Source organism: Carcharhinus amblyrhynchos, chromosome 16 (assembly GCF_965287045.1).
Source record: "Carcharhinus amblyrhynchos chromosome 16, sCarAmb.v2.hapA, whole genome shotgun sequence".
Classification (NCBI taxonomy): domain Eukaryota; kingdom Metazoa; phylum Chordata; class Chondrichthyes; order Carcharhiniformes; family Carcharhinidae; genus Carcharhinus; species Carcharhinus amblyrhynchos.
This window is the reverse complement of record NC_137339.1, coordinates 14,178,656-14,184,353: the sequence shown is the minus strand read 5'-3', so window position 1 is coordinate 14,184,353 and position 5,698 is coordinate 14,178,656.

Sequence of the window (5,698 nt, the reverse complement as noted above, 5' to 3'; positions counted from 1 at the left end):
TTTCCTCCAGGTGCTCCGGTTTTCTCCCACAGTCCAAAGATGTGCAGGTTAGGCTGATTGGCTATGCTAAATTGCCCCACAGTGTGAGGGGGAATAGTTGGGTAAATAGGGTTAAGCAGATAGGGCCTGGATGGGATTATAGTCAGTGAAGACTTGATGGGCCAAACGGCCCCCCTTTGTACTGTAGGGATTCTATGATGATGATGATTTACATGGGCTTCCCTCTTCATTATTTTTTGTTCCTTTAGCAGAGATACCAAGTCACTGAATGAAGTGGACAGAGAGCAAGCCCCCATTCCATTTCCTGCTTCAGGAATAAATTTAATATGTAGTCTGCAGACAAGGGGAAACATCCAACATCTTCTGAAGATGTTACACTTGATTTTAGTCAAAAGGTCGAGAAGCGATAACATGCTGGCAGAGAGCCATAAAATCCAGCCTAATATGTGGTCGATATTGCCAGTTAGCCACACCAGCATTATTTCATTGAGACTTTGTTGGCTTTCATAAGGCAGGATATAATGTTGCACAGGACAAAACAAAGTCAGTTTTAAAATCAACTTAAATATACCAGGAATATACAGTGTTTGAAGTTGTAATTTTTCACATATGGATATTAGATAGTGAGATTTAAAAAATCTTTAAAATTATTCATTTGAATTTCACTGTCATATCCTGCAACAACTTTGGTTTGTACTGGTCCAAATATAATCATTGATGAGAGTGTTTCCTGTAATGATTCAAACACAAGCTCCTACCGTGATCTCTCAGTAAGACCGTTAGGTATAAGGAATGGTCTGGGTCTGTACTTGGAGTTTAGAAGGATGAGGGAGGATCTTACTGCAACTTACAGAATACTGCAAGGCCTGGATAAAGTGGATGTGGAGAGGATGTTTCCAATAGTAGGACAAATTAGAACCAGAGGGCAGAACCTCAGGCTGAAGGGACAATCGTTTAAAACAAAGACGAGGAGGGATTTCTTCAGCCAGAGAGTGGTGAATCTATGGAATTCTTTGTTGCAGAAGGCTGCGGAGGCCAGGTCATTGATTGGATTTGATTTATTATTGTCACGTATTAACGTACAGTGAGAAGTATTGTTTCTTGCGTGCTATATAAAGCATACCATTCATTGAAAGGAAATGAGAGAAGGCAGATGTAGTGTTACAGTCATAGCTAGGGTGTAGAAAAGATCAACTTAATGCAAGGTACGTCCATTAAAAGTCTGACAGCAGCAGGGAAGAAGCTGTTCTTGAGTCGGTTGGTGCATGACCTTTTGTACGTTTCTCCCAATGGAAGAAGGTGGAAGAGAAAATGTCCGGGATGCACGGGATTCTTAATTACACTGGCTGCTTTGCCGAGGCAGGAGGAAGTGTAGGCAGAGTCAATGGATGGGAAGCTAGTATGCGTGATGGATTGCGCTACATTCACAACCTTTAGTGGTGTCTTTAAGACAGAGAAAGATAGGTTCGTAATAAGGGGGTCAGAGTTTATGGAGAAAAGGCAGGAGAATGGAGATGAGAAAAAATATCAGCCATGATTGAATGGCAGAGTAGACCCAATGGGCTGAGTGGCCTAATTCTGCTCCTCTGTCTTATGGTATGAGAACTCAGTCTAACAAAAGTTCTCCTTATGCAGTAAGGAAGTGAATTTCACTACTTACAAAACAATCGCAAATGCTACGAAACTTCAAGAATACATTAATGGCCAAATTAATTTCAAAGATTTAAAAACCATTACTAACTAATGTACTGATGATAAATTAATTGACTTCTTCCATTGATTACATTAGTTAATACTAATATCCAAAAACAATTCTAACTGTACATTTTTTACACTGGGTTGAAAATAACATCTTTACAAATTTCAAAGATTCCAAAGCTTAACATTTATAATCCAGTTTGTTCTAAAATAATTTTAGCACAAAATGTTTGATTCTATGGAATGCCATTTTAAAAGAAGTGTTAATTACTTACTATGCAATCCTGTTTTGATTTGTGTAAGTATAAAGGTAAAATACTGTGGAAGCTGGAAATCTGTAACATTGAGTCTGTGTGACTCTTTTTCAGAGCTAAAGAAAGGGAGAAATGTGATAAATTTATAGAATTCCTACAGTGCAGAAGTAGGCCAATCAGCCCATTGAAACTGCCCCAACAACAATCCCACATAGGCCCTAGCCCCGTAACCAACCCCACATATTTACTTTGATGTTAAGGGCAATTTACCATGGCCAATTCACCGAACCTGCATTTGTTCGTACTGCAGGAAGAAACCAGATCACCAGAGGAAACTCACGCAGACATGGGGAGAACGTGCCAAGTCCATGCAGATAGTCACCCAATGCCAGGATTGAACCCAGGTCCCTGGCCCTGTGAGGCAGCAGTGCTAACCACAACAGCCCCACACTGCCCCAAATTTACATAGTACAAGAGTGGATGGAGCATAATAGGTCAGAGACAGACATGAACTAGGAGAGATTGCATAAAGATGTGTTTAGAGCACAAGACAAAGCAAGTGTTAATGAAGGCATTAAGGACAAGAGAAGGTGCTGATGGTGGCATTAGGGTAAGATAGTAGAGTCGACACAGTGCTTCTTCACAGTAAGTATAATTGGCTAACACTTTTCAAACAATTTGGCAAAATACATGGGCAGGTTCAACTTGCATTAACTTTTAATAATGTAAATCATTAACTGTACAAAAACAAAACAGGCACACACAAAGATTTTACTAAAGGTAATGGCATCGTTGACATATTACTCCATTTTGCCCTGTCAGCAAACATATCTTCCTAGAATGAACAAAATGGGGTGGAACAATTGTGATCCTTCTGTAATTTACAAATGGAGCGAAACCAAAATTACACAATACATGTTAACAAATGTGTTAACACAATTGCTGAGAGTTAATATCTGAACTAAATTAGGAAAATCCTTCATGCAATCTCACCCACAGAACCCACTACTCTCACCATTAACAGACCAATCAATGCAAGGCTGAATGTCAACTAAATTCATTTATATGAAATGCAGGATGGAAATGTACTAACGTAGTTTGGTTCAGATATTTAAATGATGAAATATATCTGTACTTTAATGCCTGTTATATGGGAATAGTGAGTTGATTTGTATCTCTCCTTTGATATCCTTGCCCACTGTGTCCATTATCTGCTGAATGTCAATTTTTGTTATTACCTGGTTGTTACATGTTTCCACACTTTTAGCCTGGTCAGTTTGTATATGAATTTTTCAAAATCAGTCACATTGCAATTCAGCTTTTGGACTGCAGGCATGTTTATTGAAGAAAATACAAGTTGTGATGTTAGTGTACCTTCAAGGTTTGTTTTAAATCACGATCTCTGCTGTTCTCTCAGCTTCAGTGTTTCTCAGTTCACAGCCTTACCTGATGTCATTGTGACACCTTGTCTGGAGGAATCTTTTTATTGCTGCTTAAACAAAGGTTTGTTTATTTTTTACTGTGATGTTTGTGACTACATTGTTGGGAGAAAAATTGGTTGGCCGGTCAGGTGACAGGAGTTGTTTCATTTTCAGTTTAAGCTATTGTTAGTTGAGTTTTAGAAAGGACAGCAGGCTGCAAATAAGTGTTTTTCCTTTCTCTCTCTGCCGTTTTGGAAATTCTGCTGATGATCTGAAAACAAGGCCTTGCCTTTCTGGAAGGGAAAATCTGCTATGGTGGCTTGCCTAGAATCCCTGGTGTTTTGGAAAGATGTTCTGACTCCAAACTGTTCTGAGTCTATCCAGAGAACCGTAGACTTCATCTAAAGGACTCGATTCCAGTATCAAATGAGCATTAGTCTATGCTGAATTAAATCTGTTTGAAGGGTATGGTTCATGGGATTACTTTAAATAGGACAGCACCTATATTCATTAAGGGTTATGCATCAGAGCAATTACAAACAAGAAAGAAAGCAACCACTAATTCTTATCGTACATATTAACTAACCACATTAAGAATATATTCTTAAATAAACTTTGATAAAAGCTCCCTAGTAGGTCATTTGAATCACATCTGAAATGAAACATATCGTGCTTATCCTAGCCAAATTCAAAATGCAAAATATATGATCCAGACAGGCTCCATTAAGCACTTTGGGGTTTCTGAACTGAATTATAACCAAGCATGCAGGAACAAGGGATTAGAACAAAGAAAATTACAGCACAGGAACAGACCCTTTGGCCCTCCAAGCCTCCATCGACCATACTGCCTGACTGAACTAAAACCCCCTATCCTTCTGGGAACCATATCCCTCTATTCCCATCCTATTCATTTATTTGTCAAGCCACCCCTTAAAACTCACTATCCTGTCTGCTTCCACTACCTCCCTGGCATGAGTTCCACCCTGTTAAGTCCCCTCAGGATCTCGTATGTCTCAATAAGGTTGCCTTATTCTTCTAAGCTCCAACCTGTCCTTGTATCAGAACTACCTTATGGTGGCACAGTGGTTAGCACTGCTGCCTCACAGCGCCCGAGACACAGGTTTGACCTGGCTTGGGTCACTGTCTGTGCAGAGTCTGCCTGTTCTCCCTGTGTTTGTCTGGGTTTCCTTCCACAATCCAAAAGGCACCCACACCCTCTGCGTAAAAAAGCATGCCTCGTACATTTCCTTTAAATCTTGCCCCTCGCACCTTAAACCTATGCACCCTAGTAATTGACTCTTCCACCCTGGGAAAAAGCCGTTGATTCTGTGAAAACAAACGAAGTTTTTCCAATCTCCTCTCATAGAGGATGCCCTCCATACTAGGCAACATCTCGATAAATCCTTTCTGTACCCTCTTCAAAGCCTCCGCATCTTTTGTTAGTGTGGCGACCAGAATTGAACACTGTATTCCAAATGCAGCCTAAGATCCTATAAAGCTGCAATGATATACCAATGAAGACAAGCATGCCGTATGCCTTCTTGACTACCTATTATATTATAGGCGATAATTATGGGGGATTTCAATCTACATATTGATTGGTTGACCCATGTCGGATGCGGTGGGCTTGAGGAAGAGTTCTTGGAATGCTGCTGGGATAGTTTCCTTGAACAGTGTGTGATGGAACCGACAAGGGGGCGAGCTATCTTAGATGTGGTGTTGTGTAACGAGGCAGGAAGAATTAGGGATCTTGTTGTGAGGGATTCTCTTAGGACGAGCGATCATTGTATGGTTGAGTTTTTGATGCAGATGGAGGATGAGAAAGTAGGGTCCCGGACCTGTGTCCTCTGTTTGAACAAGAGGGGAGTACAATAGGATGACAGAGGAATTAGCAAATGTAGATTGGGGGCGCAGATTGGTCGGTAGGACTGCTGAGGAACAGTGGAGGATCTTTAAGGAGATCTTTTTCGGTGCTCAGCAGAAATATATTCCAATGGTAAAGAAGGAATGTAGGAGAAGGGATAATCAGCCGTGGTTATCGAAGGAAATAAAGGAGAGTATTAAATTAAAAGCTGATGTGTTTAGAGTGGCTAAAAGTAGTGGGCAAGTAGAAGATTGGGAGAGGTTTAAAAATCAACAAAGATTGACTAAGAAGTTGATAAAGGAAGGATAGGCTATGAAACTAAACTAGCACTAAATATAAAAAAGGACAGTAAGAGTTTTTACAAATATATAAAGAGGAGGAGGCTGGCTAGAGTGAATGTTGGACCCTTAGAGGATGAGAGGGGGGATTTAGTGGTGGGAGATGAGGAAATGGCTGAGGCC